General features: G+C 42.2%; 2 long non-coding RNA genes across 2 annotated transcripts in view; one reads left to right on the forward strand and one right to left on the reverse strand.

Moving 5' to 3' along the window:
- Positions 1 to 18983, forward strand: part of LOC137484274 (uncharacterized) — a 113935-nt gene that overhangs the window by 46247 nt on the left and 48705 nt on the right. The window lies entirely within an intron of this gene.
- On the reverse strand, positions 9872 to 12736 carry LOC137484455 (uncharacterized). The gene is made up of 2 exons (XR_011004873.1): positions 12361 to 12736; positions 9872 to 12198 (listed from the first exon to the last, which is right to left on the reverse strand). It is a non-coding gene; the product is annotated as an uncharacterized lncRNA (long non-coding RNA).

Genomic DNA, 18983 nt, shown 5'->3' on the forward strand with positions numbered 1-18983 from the left:
AAATTAGTTTTTATTTACAAAAATCAAGAGGAAAAAAACCACACCATGTGTTCCCATGATAAACAACTGCTTTCCTGTTCATCTAGAGTTCAAACAACAGTCAGGGTACAGTTCAGCTGCCTATGGCTAAGGACTTTTAACTTCTCTGTTTGGCCAAGGATCCACTGCAAACACTTTGTTCTAAGGTAAGAAGTGCATTCTGTGAATAAAAACCAGTTTGGAGCTGGGAAGGAATGACAAACTTTTATCTGAAAATGTCACTTTAACTCTCTCTATAAGATACCTATGGTTCCCAGATAGTATGTTTTTGTGATTTAGCTAAATTTCCTGCCAGATTATTCAGCTAGATACAGATCTCTTGCTCCTGCAGTGTGGAAACCTGAATAATAATTTGAGCTGCAGAAAGCCCTGGTGAATCTCTGGCCTACTTTCCTGTCCCAGGGGAAGGTGCACTTCTCTAATCCAGGAGCCATTGCTCTGGCAGATGGCTCTATTTACTCAACGAGCAGGTCAGGACAAGAGGAAAAATGGAACATAATAATCCAACAGTATTCAATTAAAGGTAGCTCTGTGCAACTGTACCTAAGTCACTGCTGCCGAAGCCTCTGGGGAGTGTGTTCATTTTTCAGCCTTGTTTCCTAAGGAAATGAGGCCGTCTGCCTTTCTGCCTTTCTGTCTGTCAGCATCTGTCCTTTCCTATTAATTTATTCATCTGTTTGCCATTATCAAGGAGAAATGACCAAAGAGAAGAGTTTTCAAACACACGGAATTCCAACAAAGTTAACAGAACTTGGCAACTGAGACAGGAGACCCTGAGGGTCTCCATGGTAGGGAAAGGAGATGGAACTGAATCCAACCATTCCCAGGCTGGAGAGCAGGTCAGACCTGTTGGCCTCAACAAGAATATTCTGTGTCAGCAGTCTGAACCAGGATGGTCCTACTTGTCCATCTAAACATCTGGGAAATGTGGGAGCAGCCTGGGGAAACTGTCAAGGATGAGATGTTAGAGACATAACAGTGTAAGGCAAGACAGAAAAGCTCTAAGAAGAAAAAGATTTGAAAAACCAACCAAGGAAAAACATTATGTGTTCCCAAAACTTTGAACATTGTGTGTATTAAATTTCATCTCTGTTTTGACTGAAGCCCCAAAACGGGTTTTGGAACCAGATGTGCACATCAGTATTATTATGGCTTTTTTATTGCTAGGCAAGAAAAATATCATTTGCTTCAGCTTTCCTGGAACTGAAAGAACAGTGAGAGATGGCAGAGCAGGTTCAAGTTCCAGCTGATTATTGGATTCATTAGAATTGGGCTGTCTGAAGCAAACAATACAGGCAAACCCTGGAGGAAGCAGGGTGAGAAGGTTTGGGCTCCTTCCTTTGTATGCTGTCCATCCCCCCAGCAGATTAGATATTTGGAACTCTTTCCAGACATTTTTCATTTTGTTGGTAAATAGGCATGCACTTGTTCTGGGATTTCAGTCCCCAACTGTTCACTTTATCCAAGGCAGAAAGGCAGAAACATAAGTGAAGCTCAAACAATAAAACCTTGGAATGGGTCAGGCCAGTGATTATTACATGATTTCAGGCTTTGAAAGGTCATTGATGTTTTCCAAGTTGGATTTATTTTTTACACTTATTTGTAATATTACCTCGCTGTGTTTCATAATGTCAGGGAAAATGTCTGGTTTCAGACCTAAAATGTCAAAGCAGCATTTTCAAAATCACTCACCACTGAGCCAAATGTTTTTCTGCTGGAGTCAGTGGTAACAGTCCCATTTGCTTTAGGAAGCTCTGGATAGTGCTGAATGTCATGGAAATCCACATTTGTTACCATTTTTTCGGGCTGCACTCCTTCACGTTCCCCTTCCTTCTCCTCTTCCATAGGCCTGTTCATATTCCTGGTAGGAAAGATAAAAGCACGACAGTTCAGAGTCCTGGATTCACTTCCAGTCCTTCCTAATGGCTACAGGTTGAATCATGGAACTGTTTTATGCCTCGGTTTACACCTAAGTGACACATAAAATCCCCACCTCAGAGGGCCTCACAGTTCACCAACACCTGGGAATGACAAAACTGCTGCTTTACAAGTGCCAAGTGTATATTATGGGATAAACTGTTCCCGTGGTGTTGAGAGATGTAATGTAGATGAAGCTGATGCAATGTAGACATATGTCTCCATCTGTGCCTCCATGTTAGGGATTATTCTGAATGCATTGACTGCAACAACCAGAATTTCCCTAGCAAGGAAAATCGGGGTTTAAAAAATTTAATGAAAAGAATCTCATGTTGATAAAACCTTACCAGTGGCTTTGTCGTGATGAAAACAAAAAAGAGTGCAGAGAATAAATTAATTTGCTCTTCCAATAACTATGATTCAAAGTGGGGTGGTTTTTTAATGGCTTGCCTCCCAGTCAGCCCACAGTGAAACATCTCTGCTCTAGGATATCCCCAGTGCCATATTCTTAAGAATAGCATTGCTTTGCCTACTCTAGAGGTATCTTATGTCTTCAGTTGTGAGTACTGCCAGATAAAAAACCTCTTAGCACTCAGATTTTCTAATCCTCTAGACAAGATTAAAAAAATCCAACATCCCCCTATCGTTGTCTGCCCTCTCCTGTACCTTCCATTTCTATCACATCAGCTTAGAATTACCTGATAAGAGAAGTAGGAGTGTGCAATAAACTTTTGCTTCTATATGGCAAGAATATTCCCTTTGACTTGTATTCAATACCTTGGTTTATAAACATTATCATTCTTTCTGATAGCCTGAGTTACTGCAGAGAATTGCTGTGATAGAACAGGATGAGCTGTGTGAGGGGGGGTAGGTGAGTGTTTGGTAGGAGAGAACCATCAGGAATATTGTTCTTCACCCTGGATGGACATTTGGGACTGACTGAGGCAGCTCAGACACATCATGGACTCCCGGAGAACCTGATGAGTTAGAACTCCTTCTAGAAGAATATTTCCTCCTCCTGTTATAGTTGTACAAATTCCTCTGCCATGCTACCTGGAGACAGGAACAGAGAAAGGGTTTGGCCCAGGACGATAAAGAAGCAGGAACAAATAAAATTCTGGTCCCAAAGCACTGATTTTAATGATGGTGGCTGCTCAGAGTATCTCAAATTGAGCTATCACAAAGCTATGGCCTACAAAGAATTAATACTGATCCCATTAAAACTTCTGCAAGTGCTCCAGTTTACACTGAGAGAGCTAAACCTTGTGTGGCAACAGGTATTGGCAGGACATAGCTCTTGAGCAATAAAGCTCAGCAATACTAACTTCATGATTTGGTTTTGCTGTCAGATGGTCATAATTCCACTGCTTTAGAGATTGCAAAGATCTTACAAAAATGCAGGTTGCTCTGCTGTCCTTCACAGCCTCCGACATCCTGCTGTTGTTGGGCAGTGGGAAGCTGAGCTTTACTTAAACAATATAAATAATATTACTAGAAACAGTCAAATTACTTTTGCTTTTTAAAATCATATAGAACATGGTAAAATACAATGAAATGAAAATGAAAAATATGCTTTAATTTCAGTCTGCACAATCAGATGTAATAGTCTGTGTGCAAATGGATTAACATGCCAAAAATATAACTTGAGGCGAGAAGTGTAACTTCCCTTAGTAAATTAACAGCAATAATTATAAGCTGTAAACAGTTGCAGATATAATTAAGATTCGAGGCCCAAGGGTTGTACATGCCTTGCTGCAACTGATATCAGACTCTGTGATCTTGATGTTCAAGTCCCCTCCAGAGACAGCAAAGTTAAGAACATCTCCCTATGTGGAAATAACATATCGACATTTTAGGAGCATTTGCAAAGTTCCTCTCTCCCTCTATTTTAAAGACAAACTAGGCTCTTTGTCAAAAATTAGTTTTCTGGTTTTCCCCGTGCTATTCCATTATTGTGCCTGCTCTCCTTGCAGCTGATGTGCTGGAACTTCATGCCAAAGCATTATTATTTTAAAGAGTTAAATTAGGAAGTTGCTACAGTCCCCTGCAGACATAGAACTGTCCTTAAAGGGTGGAGGGGATTTCTTTGTTAAATTTGTAAAAGGGGGAATAAGGAGGAGACAGAGGAGGAGGAAAGGGATCCACTGTGTGGAACGAAAGAAGTAGAACAGGTGCTTGTGTTTGAAATATCCTTTCAGAGCTCCAAATCAATGGGAAAAAGAAAGAAGGAGAAATTAGAGTAAGGGTTTCAAGTGAAACTATTTGAACATTTTTCAGGATGTGAAAATTATTGGCACCTTTAAATGGAATATGCAGAACTTTGCAGAAAAAGACATAAAAGAAAGCAATGGGCTGCCCATCATTATGGGGAAAAAAGCCCCAAACTGTTGGTTAAGAGAGCTTGTGCTTCAGCAGAGAATTGTTTTTTGTTTTGAGGTGATGCCTGGACTATGATAGTGCATTTTGTGGGTATAATTTGCCTTCAGAGTTATAATTTTCAGTGAATTATTTGTATCACTGGAACTCCTTTTGTGTAAGTCCTTACCCAAGTTACAAAGTGCCTTATGTTGTGTAGAATTTTCCTTTTCTCCAAGAACATCTGTTTGTGGCATTTGTGCACTCAGAGGACAGTGATGCAAAGGCCAGGCTATTAGGTGGGGGAGAGAATCAGAAATTACTCCTATTCCAGGTCCAGAACGGCCCTTGTTTATGCACATAAAGCATGTATGAGACATTAATTAATAGTGTGACATTAATTTCATGTGATGGGAGCTGCCCTGTTTGTTCCACTGTGTGGGGAAACCCTTAGATGGCACTTAAACCAAATGCAATTTAGCATCCCTTAAAGACATCTGGCAGAGCAGCAAAAGATGGCCTAAGTGTCCATGGGAGAAAAGACCAGGAACACATTTTATCTTTAAGGTCTGGGAAAATAAGTCTGTGCAGTTCTGGAATCTGTGAATGGGGTCTGGGTGATGTTCAGGTAATACATCAATGACTTAAATGTTTGCAGCCTTTCCGGGCTTGTAGGATCTGCCTCTCAGGTGTCTTTGAAACGATCCTGTCAAGGTGTAAACTTGGTGTAAATGTGTTTTACTGGCACACTGTAGCACAGAATGGCCCAGTCTGATCATACACAGAAATTTATAAATTCTCAAAAAAAACAGCCTTTGAAGAGTGTTGAAAGTTGTCGTGTCAAGCAAAATAGAGGCAAAGCCTTCAGCTCCTGGCTTTACAAAAGAGTGAAAAACAACTGAAGCTTATGAGAATTGCTTGTCTGTTTGTAGTGATCCCAGTGGTTTGTGGGGAGGCCACATCTTAGGAAGTTATTGCTGGTAACAGGCACATGCAAAGGGGAGATTGGAAAAAATGGTGCAACAAGTTTTTCTTGATCCTCCTGAAATATTTTTGTTTCCATTAAAAGATACAGAAATGCTCGTTTCACTGTTAAGAAACCCCTTGGCCAGGAAGTTAGTAGAGGAGGAATTTTATTTCAGTGGTTGATTTTTAGAAAAAACAAAGCAACATCAACCCAAGGCTGGCCTGGGAGACCCTGGATGCTTGGGAAGAGCAGAGGCAGAAGCTGCTCAGCTCTTCCCCCAGCTCCACTCTGCTGTTGTCATCCTCATTTTGCCACCTCACACTTCTCACTGCTGCTCTACCCGTGCCACCCTCCAGCCCTGCCTGGAAGTCACACAAGGTGAAGGCAGCTGAAGTGTTACTCTAACTCACAGCACCTCTATAAATCTCTTAGTAAAGCACCAGGGTAGTTTTACAAGTGTAATGACTTTTTATTTTATTACCCAGCATGCAGTACATGAAACTGCTTTCCCACAATGTATAAATTTAGTGAGGGAGAAAACTCCATTTTCCCCATTGCTCTGCCATCAGTGCCTTTCTGAGATCAGGAAGCATTTGGGAATGCTTCCACTGACTAAATTCTGAATGACTAGAAAATAGGTTAAAAGTGCCACTTTGTACTGTAGCACTTTATGAAAGTGTGTTTTGTTTGACAGGACTTAATAAAAAAATCTTTTAATCTCTGTCACTGTGGGTAGGTGGGAAGGCCAAAAAGTCTAAATGTTTTAAAGGAAAATTTTAATTAGTATGCAAATTTGACTTTCTGCATTAAAATGTCATTTACTAAGTAAATGTTGTTGCACTGGAAGTTCAGATATTTGATCATTTTCTGTCAAGGTGCCTTTGCAAATTTCCTGAATGTAATAACAGCATTTAAAAAACAAAATGAAATTCTCCTTTTGTTGCAGTGCACTGGGTCTGCTCCACCAAAGGCTGTGTGACTGGAATATCTTAAACCAGCCACCAGCTTATAGTGCTGGTTCTCCTTCCCCCAGTTTGCAAATTTTGTTGTCCTCTCGGTGCCTGCAGAGGTTTTCTGAAACGAGGCAGATGAGAAATATACCCTATATGCCATAAATTTAAATCATTGAAGCACAGCAACAAAATGATTACAAAAACCATTGTAGTTATTAGAATCAAAGGAAGTGGTTACTGAGTTATTGTCACCCACCACTGAAGGTTACACCAGTGCTCAGCATTTACAGGAAAGGAAAAACCTTACACACATTTTGAGAGTTAACTGGTTTAATTGTCTCCATAAAATACACATTCCTGTCTCCTGAAGATGGACAAGACCAATGGTTGAAGGCCCAGCCTTGCTTTTAACATAGAAAAAGAAACATTCTTATATAAAAGTGGTGGAAAATTATTTGTGAGACAGAAAAAAATGGGAAGGGAAATTTTTAATAAAAGCAGGAAATTCCAAGTTTAGTTTCTTTCCTTCAGTGTCTGTGGGGTCAGTGTTTGCTTCTTGCCACCCTGAATGAATGTGGTGTCTCAAACTGCACCTTATATGGAGCTCTTGAGGGATCAGAAACATGGCACATGGGAGCCATATGTTCAGCACTTGCCATCATTTATTGAGAGCCGAGTTCAGGGCTAAAAACTGATTTAAACATCCATATTTAGAGCTCCTAAGCACAAAATAAGGCACAAATTCTCACGAAAGTTGAAGACAGAAGAGAAAAAGCTGTGACCCAACATAGAAGTGGTTTTACAAAAGAAGAGAACAGGCTGGGGGAAGGAAAGAAAGAAGGAAAATTTTGGTTTCTTTGAGTGCCAAGCGCCTGCCCTGGGAATGCAGATCCCTGGCTAAGGGCTGCAGTGGGAAGGTCTGACAAGGCTGGGGGATGTGGAGGCCTGAAGGTTTATTGGGAACGATGTGCTCACTCTAGATCCATCAAAGGTCAGAGGAGAAGGAACCTCTGCAGTGTGAGGAAAGGGGGATTGCTCTTTCCATCCTCACCTCATCCTACAAAGGTGCAGATTTGCCTGTGATATCCACACACATGGTGGAGAACAAAGTGACACAGCCTCTGGCAGAGCTTTCAGGTTTTGTGTATGTGTCTGTATAATTTCATTAACTGGGTGTCCCACATGAACAGAAAATATGCAGTTGTGTGTTCCTGATCTCGGGGCTGCTTTCGATAAATCTAGAAACTGCACATAACCCGGGGCAGCTGTGCTGAGAAGTTCTCTGTGTTCCTCACAGCCTTGTGCTCATTTGATCATACTCTTACTTCTGTTGTGACCTTGGCTGGATGGGTTTTTTGTCCATGAATTGTCACTGACCTGACCTTGGATCTGCCAACCCTGGCAGCGTTGGGATGTGTTGGCAGGAAAACATTCCCTGTTAGTGGCTGTGCCTCACCTTTGAATGGACACTGGACATTGGTTCCTGCCACTGTTAATTGGCCCTTTTGATGTGCATGAATTTGTGTTATGAAAGAACTTATAGTGGATTTTTCTTTTGCATAATAGACATTTCGCTGGTTAAAAAAAGGAAAAAATCCCCAGCAAAAACCCAAACTCCATTGCATATGAATGTTTTCACTGTGTTAGCAATTTTTGTATCTTATTGGCAATGTTCTAAAGCACTGAAGATCGAGACTGCTCACTTCCCTAGAGATCCTTGTAATTACAACAAAGACTGCTGGAGCATGAAAAAAGTCATTTGGCAAAATGGTCCTCTTGGCTTCCTCTGTCTCATCCTCCCCTCTCTCTGACTTCCAAGTCCTCTTTGTTCAGTTTACTAGACAAACACATTATTTGCTGTTCACCAGGGCAGATGTTTGTTTAATTCAGCACCTTCTGCTTCTTTCCCCAGCTGGAGGAAAGTCAAACTGTTCACTCTTTTCTTTTCTCTTTACAACACCTCTCCCCGGCCAGCCAAGGTGCAGAAAAGAAGGACAATGGTGCAGCTCATGACAAGTGATTCCACATTCCAGCATTTCGAGGAGCTTAAGCCCCGTCTCCTGGATTCTATAAACGGCACATGACAAAACGCAGAGAACACCTCACTGAGTTGTCTCACTGTGCGAGGAGGTAATATCCAGCCACTGAATATTTAATGTAGAGAACAAACCCTCTTCTTTTTGAAAAATCATGAAACCTCAACTTGGACTGATTCATGCTCTGATCCAGCTGAGTTCTGCTGGAACAACCCTGCTCTGGAGAAATGTTACTGCTTGAGAGAATGTTTGCCTTGTAGTCTGGACTGTGATGCAGAGTCAGGCTGCAGAAAGTCTACATAAAACCTGTGTATCCCTTTAGTGCTGATTTGAGGGCTAAAGAGGGCATATGACTCACTAGATGCTGAGGTGTTGAGGCTCATCCATGTTCCAAATAAACCCTTGCCACTGAAATCTGTGTTCTAGGAGTCTCAGGAAGAATTTGGATCTATTCCTGCCCCTTCATTCCTGCCTTCCATCCGTTCCTGTGTGTGACTGACACAGTGCTTTCTCCTTCCTTGCAAATTTCCTCACAAATTTTTGGCTTTGTGCATATCTCCTCCACTTCTTGCCTTACTCATGAATCTGATTTCTCTAAAGCTCTCTATGTTCCCTCCATAAAGGAAGGCCTCACATTCCAAGCACCAGGTCAGAGAACTTAACTCTAAATGGATTCAGCATAACAGAAGGATGAACAGATATTCTTCTTTTACTTTAACAAACAATATAGTGCTATTTTTCCTGATCAGCTTGTGCATTTTCAACAAGTCCAGAGATAATTACCAGATTTATATATATCTGTAACTATCAATGCAGAGCTGGGCTTTTATCTACATGCTGTATGTTTCTGTAAATAAAGAAGTGCTGTAATTGTCATCAGAACCATTTGTTGCAATTTGAATGCTTATAAATAAGGAATAGACAACGCAGGTTATTCATTGCAGACTGGAAAAGCTGTATATTGGCTTGTTACCCCTTGCAGAAGCCAGCCAGAAACTGGAGGTTTTGCAGTACTTGGTCCTGAGTGAGTCCTGTAGGGCACAGTGTCTGTGATTACACCCCACAGCCCTGCAGGTTTTCCTGATAATGCTGCTGCATTTATTCCTGCTGTGCTGGAAACTAGCAGACCTATTGGAAACTTTAGCAAACCTTGCTGTGAGTTTCACATTTCTGTTTTGCTGCAAAGCTCTTCACTTTTCTAGGATGCATTCTCAGATAAGCCAACAGAAAAAGGAACTGTGTGACCATATTATTTTTTTTTTATCTCAAGAAATCACTTTGGATTTAGCTCTGTTTCTGATCCATTGGAAAAATTCTTAACTGCATGATCAAACGTTTTCTTATAACAAATACTCGTAATTCACAGAATTCTCTTATTAGCTTCATGTGACAATGTGACATCTTTTTGCACAACTGGAATAAACTTTCTTAAAAAAGAAAAAAAAAAGCAAAAATTATCCAATGAAAGAGATTCCACAGTTTTTATAGCACTGAAAGCTTTTGGGGACAAAGTAGTGGTACCAATGTGACTTGGAACTGAATTTGGCTCAACCTTCTCCAGAAGAATGAATCACAGCCTTGTATATGGCAACAATATAATTCCCTTGATTCCTTCTCTGTCTCATTCTTATCACATCCTTCTTATTTCTTGATTTTATAACTGCCATAGACTGGACAGACAAAGATTTTTGTATTATAGCACTCTAAATCTTCCTTTCTTTGAAGGAATAAATTGAATAGCTGATTAATTTAATGAACCCTTTCTAGTTTAGATCATTGCCCCAGGAAAGCAGCACTTTCAGTTTTCTATCTCATTCTTCTAAAAGACCAGAATATCTCTGATTCTGTGTTTTCTGTCTGTCTTCATATTGGCAGTGTTAGTGCTGTCAGCAGACACAAACATCTCCATTTTATATTCTTACTGAACCCATTCAGAATTCCTGACAACCCATGAGGTTATCTTGGGATTTGTGGTATTATTTGATGAAACCTGTGAGAATTCATGGAATGCAAAACTTCTGATTTTACCTGGTCTGGAAAGGTAAAAGATGTCTGTTGGAAATGATCCAAGGGACAATGACATCAGTGGGAATCTTCCCACAGACATCATCAAGAGCCTGAAAAGCTCCAGCACAAGTGCTGTCACTGAGGAAGAAGAAAGTTGGGAGATGCCAGTTCTGGCCATAAAAACTTTGTGGTGCTAATTTCAGTTTCTTAGACAGCACTTGTGTGTTGAAGTACTTAATTCCCTAAAGCATCATTTTTCTCTTCAACTTATGACTCTTTCCAATAAAGTGCAATGCAAAATGCCACCTGCCAAATTCTTCCATTGTTAATGTGTTCATAAGAGATCAGTGAACAAAATTCTCCTTGCACTTCATTGGTCTGAGAAGGTAACTCCATGTCAGCCTGTTGAAGGATTACTGGGGGAAAGCCCCAAGTGTTTTATGAGAGACAAAGGACCTGTGGATTTCAGCTCAGCTGCATAAATAGCAGTGAAGGCAGGATTGAGTCCTTATTATTTCCTGTCCACTGCATTTCTCCCATTTTGTCATGGCAGCTGTGTAGATGGAAACTCCCAAGATTTCTATAGCCAAGTCATCCTTCACCAATAAAGCCATACTGACTCACATAATAGATTAGGCTGTCACACTAAACCTGACAAACAACATTTAATATGTCTCAAATTGCATCCGGGCAGATATCCCTGTAAATGACCGTCCCTACCACGCAGATGTTTCCCATCTCTTTGGAACAGCTCTGATAGTCAGGCCAGGCATGAGGCTCTCCTGCTCTTACCCATACTTTTTTACCTTTAGCTTGCAAAAATAGAGCTTTTGCACAATGCAGGGCTGTTATCAGCAGTTCTGTATCTTGTTTTTGTCTTCTAACTAGTCTTTTAACTTGCTCCAGCCTCAGGCTGGTTTGGGTTTTTTTTCAGACAAGCTCTCCCCAGTCTGCCTCCTTCCCAGACTGTTTATGTTTGAAAGACATTAGCTGGTGCTAATCTTCACATCCTCACTTATTCCCATTGGCCTCTCTTGTCCTTTTTTCCCATTGAGTTTCAGTTGTATCATCTCCAATTGTTTAACTTTTTCAGCTCTGTGCAGTCAGCTTTCTGGCGCACCATAGGGCTCCAAATTCAAATTTCTCTGGGCAGTTCACATTTCCTTAAATTTCCATAAGGTGAAAATCTCTTGGGACTCTTGCACTGAGTAATATTTCAGATGCAAGGATAACCCTGTCCCAGCTGTGCAGAGGTCTGTGTGAGAGGAGTGATCAATGAGATGGATGCAGCACAGACAGGCTTTCTTGGTTATTCATCAGTGTATCTGATTGACCCGTGTGACAATAAACCCTTGTGCAAATGCAGGTGTTTCCCTACCTGGCAGGAATCCCAGAGGGCTGCTGACCAAGCTGCTGTAGGATTTGGTGGTGGCCAGAACTTCTCAGCATAGCAGCACCTTTGATTACCAAGTGAGGACCTTTAGCTGTTTGCTGGAGGCCAGCTGCTGGAAAACATGTTAGCCAGCACATTAACTCATGTTTTACTCAATTTACTTGCTCCAGTAGGTCCTGGGGAACATTTTTATTAATCCTTAGGTATTAAGATTAAACCAGTTCAGATTTTGGTGATGCTACCCTCAAAGAAGTCAGTGGCAAAAATCCAGCTGAAGTCAGGTGGGTGCAGGAAGAGCATTGACATGAGCCAAGATATTCACAGACAGAACTTGATCTCTGGCCTTCCAGAGGCTGATGTTTGGATGGGGAGTGCAGCCACAATGTGAGCAGATGCTCCGTCCTTCTTAGCCTCCCATTTCCTTCCTTTTGCTGCTACGTGCCAGAGATTCACAGAGATCTCTCAAAGGCAGGGCTTTGTTTCTTCATCCGCTTTCCGGTGTTGTGCTCTGCTTGTTTCTTTCAATTTGTCCTAAAAAAAAAGAGAAAAGTAAAACTAGTTCTGTGAGACTACAGGGAGGAAAAAAAAATTCTCTGGAGTTTCTTCAGCATCTTGGCTAGAAACACAGCAAGCACTGTCATTATGGTTAGCAACAAAGGACACGGCATCGCTTCCAGCAAAATCACCACTTACTTCAGTGTGGGTGAGATTAGGCCAGGAAAAACCCCAACTGAGTTTAATAGAGGAGAAACTGACTTTGGCTGGAACAATAAGCTGTGCTCCAGACCTGCAGGGAGAGCCTTAGATCCAAGTCTCAAGGAGGTACTGCCTTTCCTCTGGTACCTTCCCCCAGGGGTTCTGCTCATTATTCCACCAAGTCTAACAATCCCTCTTTCCCTCTCTCACAAGCAAGGTCCTTTGTCCATCCTCATTCAGATCACCCTTAGCTGAAATGGAGGAGTGCAGGTCGTTCAGATAAGCACAAACTGTAATTAGGTCGTATTCTGAGTAAATAATATGTGGGTGGGAAAAGGAAGGAAGGGCGAGGGAGAGAGAGCAAATGGAAGAAAGAGGCAGGGGTTTGGCTGGGTTACAGAATTGCAGCAGGCTTCTTCTAAGTCTCAGCTAAAAATGGGAGATGTTTGCATAAAAAAGAGCTTTAATAGGTGCTCTAAGCTGGCATTTTTGATGATTAGATAGACAGGTGTTTATCATTTTAGTAACTGTTAGAGCTGAAGCTGTGTAGTACCCATTCTCAGTTCCAAGGGGCAGGAAGTTTGTGCTGTGCTGGGGTGTGAGGGCAGCCCAGAGCCTGTGCTGCTCCCACTCTGGCCTCAGGAATCCTGATGCCTATAGGGAGCACCTTCCCTTCACAGCAAAAAAGGGCAGCCACACGTTGTGTACGGTGCCTTCAGCAGCTGCCGCCCAAACCAGAATTGTGTTCTCATCACAGCCCCCAGGAAAGCTGGTCCCAGGATGGGAGAGGCAGTGAGGACCTTGTCCCCCCTAACCAGGACCCCTGCCCCAGTCAGCAGCAGACCCACATTTTCCTTGTTATCCTTTTACAGATTAATTATTTGCTATTTAACTGCTGAGTTTAGCAACACCCGGGAAAAGGGAAAACAGTTTCCTTCACGTGGGAAAATGAGGCTTTTCATGCAAGGTCAAAAACTGAAAACCTTATGAATTGTTTTGGCTGAAAAATTGCCAAGAAACACAAGATAATTCACTTTTTTGGACCATGTTTGTTTACTTTGTGGGGAAATAACAAAAAAGTTTTACGAAGGCAGACTCTTTCCTAGAAAATCAATGTTCTCATTTGACAAAGGCTTAATGGAAAAAATGCAGGTTGCTCTAGGGATTTGCTTGGGAGCTTGTCCTTTACAGAAGTGGTGAAGACCAGTCCTTGGTTAGAGAGGAAGAGTGCCATATGCCTCTGCAGCTTGGGGCTGTCTGCAGCCCTTTTTCTGCAGCTCAAAGGAAATCCTGGTGTGTCTAAAGGCCTCAGAGGAGGCTGTGGGACAGATACACCCAAAGAAAAGGCTGCCTTAAGATGAGATTATGGTCAATCTCCACGTTTCTTGTCAGTAGAACAGCTTTTGTTCTGCTTAAATTCATAATATGAGATTTTGGCTTCCATTGGAAATCTACAGGTTACCAAGGCTATTGAATTGTACATGATCAGCTGTGGGCCCCAGATCCAGTCTGAGGATATTGATGTCTAGTTTCCGCTGGCTGAATTGGCTGCACATGTCAACTTCCTGTGTTCTGCTTTCCAAGCTCAGTGCTTGCCGAAATTTTACTTCTCTTGAAACGTTTTCGTTGGTGTAATGAATGGAAAAAGTTTACCAGTGTGCACTGTCTGTAAATCTTCGCTGTTCTTTCTGAAGGGATAGACAGTTTTCCTTACAGGAGACGTTTATTTTCAGTAGGATTCTGTTCCAGGAGTGTTACGTAACGTTTACAGAATTTGAGAAGAGAACAATCCCAGAAAAGATATTGCAGATGTACCTATATACACATTTATGTGCACACTATACCTGCACAGCCCAAGGGAGGGCACAGAACCCTCACAGCAGGGCCTTGCTTGGTTGCTGTGGCCACCTCACCTGCCCCCTTCCTGAAACTCCTTCCAGGAGTCAAAACGAAAAATCTGGAATAAGGCAGCTGGGTGTTGTCCCCTTGTGTCCTGCTGACCTGTTTGATTTCAGTGGCACCTCTGTCCCAGGCAGTGTGGGGGCTGTTGGCTGCCCTCAGGTCACTGAGGCATGGGGGATATTTCTCTGGAAAAGAAGTGATACCAGCAAGTCAACCCCCTTGGCTAATTCCTGTGTAGTGATGTCCTTTTGACATCAGACACCGCTGGAACAGCCTTGAGCAGCAGAACCTGGGACTCTGGAGACTCAGGTTTCCTTTCCAGCCATGTACACAAGTGCTCCGTGTCTGCCATGGAAGAATATATCTTGGAGGTGTTTTTTAATAGATCAGTGGTTTTGTGAGACTCAAATCTTATTTTGAATTATGATCTAATCAAAACATTTGAGAGGGTGTAAATGTGCTTCTTTACCATTGGAGGATATTTCCTCCTACCCACAATGATTTCATTTAAAATGTGTGGAAATTTTTATGTGACTGGAAAGTAGAGAACAGAGATTGCTGAGGATGCAGGAACCATGGAAGGGTTAAAAAACCAAAGCCTTGTTGAAGAATCTAGTGTGTTCTTTTGAGAGGGGGAGGGAACCAAGAATAAAATTTAATTTATTTTGCACAGGCAAACTCAAGACAATAGAATTCCCTCTGTTTTCATCTGCAAAACCAATAGACAGACCAAAAAAAGGAATAGAGGTGAAGGGTTATGGAACTAATATTTTTCTACCTTCTGTGACTGTCTTCAGGATTTCTTGTTATCTGCAGATATTGCTTTCAGCACAGTGACCTTTGAATAAACAGGATTCTGGTGTCCTAAAAGAAGAGAAATAAAAAGCACAGACAAATTTGAAAACCCTGTGAGGTCTGTGACTTCTTTTCCAGCTAAACTGGATACTCAGAGTAAACTTCAAATATTAAAATAGTAATCCATTAAGATCTAGAGAAGTCCCACAAGAGAGTCCCTGCTTTAACTACTAATCTGCTTCTACTTAATTCCATATGGGAAGAGTAGTTTAATTGGTGACCTTCTTGTGTGATTTTAAGAGTAAAAAATAAACTTACAGCATATTTAGCAAATAGAGCCATGCCAGAGGGGGGAGGGAGGAAACAGAAAAACTTTTCAGAGTCTGTATAGTTGTTGGAAAGTTTTTACCCAACTTTTTCTTCTCTAAACATAAATATAGCCAACATTTTACTGCTGAAACTAATAATTTAAGCAACTTCTCATGAAAGCTTGAAGAACTGCCTTTCCCATTTATGACACAGAGCTTGTGGTTCATATTCTTCAAATCTGTCAGTCAAAAGAAGGGAAAATATCTATGCATCTGCACATCCCATTATATCCTAACCTCAGGATGCAGAAATAGCATCTGAGCAGTGAAGAGCTGCTAAAGCCATCGATGAAAGCCTGTTATGGCTTGTTATGAACTCTACCTGCCTGCCTCGCTCTAGTTTTTCATTCTTTCCACATGAGCAGCTTTCAGAAGGATCTCTGAGTGCAGATCCCACTACAGTAAACTGCATTGTTTCCTGTTCCAGGCACACTTTCACATTACTCACCAACTTTCCAACTGCCAGACAAACTTTGTTATAGTTTTTCTACTTCCCTTAGAATATGGCATTTGAGGCTCTTTTCAGGGCTGCTCTACATAATATGCAGTGACTAGATACAAAACTATTTCCTTATAACATGAACTAAACAAACACAAATTTAAGGCAAATTATGCTGAACCCTGGGCCTCAAGCCAGTCTTTTTGTATTATCTCATGGGAAGTTCTGATCTGAAAGTAATACTGGCAATAGGGAGAACTTCTCCTGAGATGGAAATTTGCTTTCTATCAAGCCACAGTGGTATCAAAACCACCTGGAAAACAGGCAGGGAACATCTCCTTTGAGCTGGGTCTGACAGCAGAGCCCATGACCTCAGCACGGACTGTGAGCGGTTTATGCAGAGTGAAGAGAGGCTTGGGAGGGAGGGCAAACATTTTTCACTTCATATATCATTGCTCACAGCTCACTGCTGGGATTCTACCAAGTCAGCCAGAGCTAAAATATTGTGGAAAATGAAATTTCCTGGGTTACTGTTTTTGGCAGTTCTAATCACACCGGACAGTTGGGCACTGGAACCAACACAAAAGCTCCTCACGTTAATGAGAAAAAGACATGCTTGGTAGTGTGCTCTGGTAACTAAGGAAAAAAAAAAAGACTTTATCCTTCCAAAACTGAAGCAGATGCTGAATATTTTTGACATCCAAAATAGTCTTTGCATCTGCGTGTAAAGAAACATGAGTCTGTGCAATCAGAAAATGCATCACCTGCAGATTTCTGAGGAGGCTCCTACCTCATGTGTTCCTTTGCCATAGCTGCTCTTTACAACAGCCTAATCAGGTGGAGTTGAATGGCAACCGAAGCAGAGAAGTAATTAGGGGGCTGGAAATGGAAAGAAAATTAGCCAGGAAAAATTAGTTACTCTCTCACCTTCAGTGTTCAGGAATGACAGACCTCTGTGTTTCGGTGATCAGCTTCAAGCTAAAGAACTGCAACTGCTCCGTCCCTCCTGTAGCAGTGTTCAGACAGTGTGTCAGAGTCCCAGAGCTAAAAAATGCACGGCCCAGGCTGATGACATGTAGACAAGGCAAAGCTAGGTTCAAAATTGGTATAAAATAGTGTTAAACTACCTCTGGTTGGTGACTGTGGGTCAGAGCAGGATTTGCCTGTGTGACTGAAGTGTCCTGTCTAGGAGGAATTGTGTATTGCCCTGTTCCCTGTGGTACCCACCCCACACTGCCAGCTTGCTCTGCCCTGCTGCCTCTAGAAGGGGAGGATGCTCCTGGTGCTCAAGCAGTGCAGTGTGGGGAGCTAGGGATGGTGTAAGGGTCATGTAGGGATGTTGTAGGGGTCATGTAGGGGTGGTGTAGGGGTGGTGCAGGTGTGCACATCGCTCCTGTGCTGAGGACATCCTAAAAGCAGCTGTAAACTCTGTGACTGAACATTTCTTTTTTCAAGCAAGTGGTAAAAATACAAACGATTACTTTGAGTGATCAGCTCTTACCACACCCTTTGTTTATCCCCACAGACTGAGGATGCCCTTGAAGCAGCACCCGGTCCCAGGCTGTCCCATGTCCCAGGCTATCCTGTGTCCCGTGTCCCCGGCTGTCCCATACCACAGGCTGTCCCACACCCCAAGCTGTCCCACACCCCAAGCTGTCCCATACCCCAAGCTGTCCCATATCCCATGCTGTCCCATATCCCAAGCTGTCCCATACCCCAAGCTGTCCCACACCCCAGGCTGTCCCGGGTCGCAGCTCGGTGCAGGGAGCGCAGCTGTCGGGAGGCGGCAGCGCTCCCCTGCCCACGGCTGGGGCAGCGCTCCCGGCCAGGGCTCAGCTGCCCTGCCCAGCTGGAGCCACCCCGGCCCTTCCTCATCTCACCGGGACTGCGCCCAAGGAACTTGCTCCAGGGTTATTTGCGACACTCGAGGGCCCTCAGAGCTTTGTAAGATTGCGAGGATCTCCGTGTGACATTTCTGCACAGTGACTCATGGTTGGACTGGTTTCAAATCAATAAATCCTCCTCAGAATGAGCCCCCCAATTCAAGCTGAAGACACATTCATCCTGTTACTTAGGAGCACCCATGGCTTCACAACAGAATTAAAAATCCTGAGTTTGGGATGGATCGAAGTGGTGAAGGGAATGGGAGCAGTTGCCTCATGGCAAACTGCTGTGATGATGCCCACGTACAGAGAAAGGTTCTCTCAGAGGAAGGACTGGGGTCATTTGGATCTGAGCTGAGCTGAGCAGTCATTTTAGGTTTCTTAGTGAAAATATTAATATCCATAGTATTAATAATAAGCCAAATAAAACCCTTCTGTTGGAAATTACTGACATGGAGACTGAATTTTCCATTAATAGAAAGTTGGAAATTTTGCCGATATTTGCTTTGAAGCTCCATGTCTGAGAGGGATGACCAGGTTATTTAATATTTTCGTTGCCATTCCATCTCCTCCCATAAAATTGGCTAAAGAAGTGTAGTTTCTTCCATGCCCAGAACAGCGCAGAGGTCACCAGATACTGTTCTGTGGAGAAATGGAAAATGCCACCATTGTTGACTGAGCAATGAATGTTGAGCAGAAGCTGGTAGTAGATGGCCAAGAGATTTGAAAAAAGTTTTACATAAAAAACATAACAGACTTTACAAATTGTCATTGAGAGAGAGCACAGGGGTACTGCCTTTACAGAATGTTATGTAGATTCATATTTCAAAAATGTTTTCTAAAACCTTTTCTCTTTTTTTTTCCAAATAATTGCAACAATAATTCTAAAGAAACCCCTCTTCAAACACAGAATCATTCTGTTGTTGTAGAATTTTTTGAATGCCAAATACCTGCTGAGTTAATCTTTGGAAGAACAAGAAAAGTTTGTTCTTTGTATATGTAGATTGTTTCAGGGTATTGTTTGATTTTGCTTTTGATAGGGGTCATGTTTCTGGGCTTAGCTGGATAGTTTGTTTGTTCCTATTCATTAAAAGGGACCCTGCAGCTATTTGGGGAGGGAGTATGGTATTACATTATTATTGCTTCAAAAAGTATGGACAAAAATGTATTGTAAAAATTCCAAGGTTTCTGGTAGGAGTTCTCTCAGTAATAAATAGTCCCAGTCTGCTGGAG

The sequence above is a fragment of the Anomalospiza imberbis genome, chromosome 17 (assembly GCF_031753505.1).
Source record: "Anomalospiza imberbis isolate Cuckoo-Finch-1a 21T00152 chromosome 17, ASM3175350v1, whole genome shotgun sequence".
NCBI lineage: Eukaryota > Metazoa > Chordata > Aves > Passeriformes > Viduidae > Anomalospiza > Anomalospiza imberbis.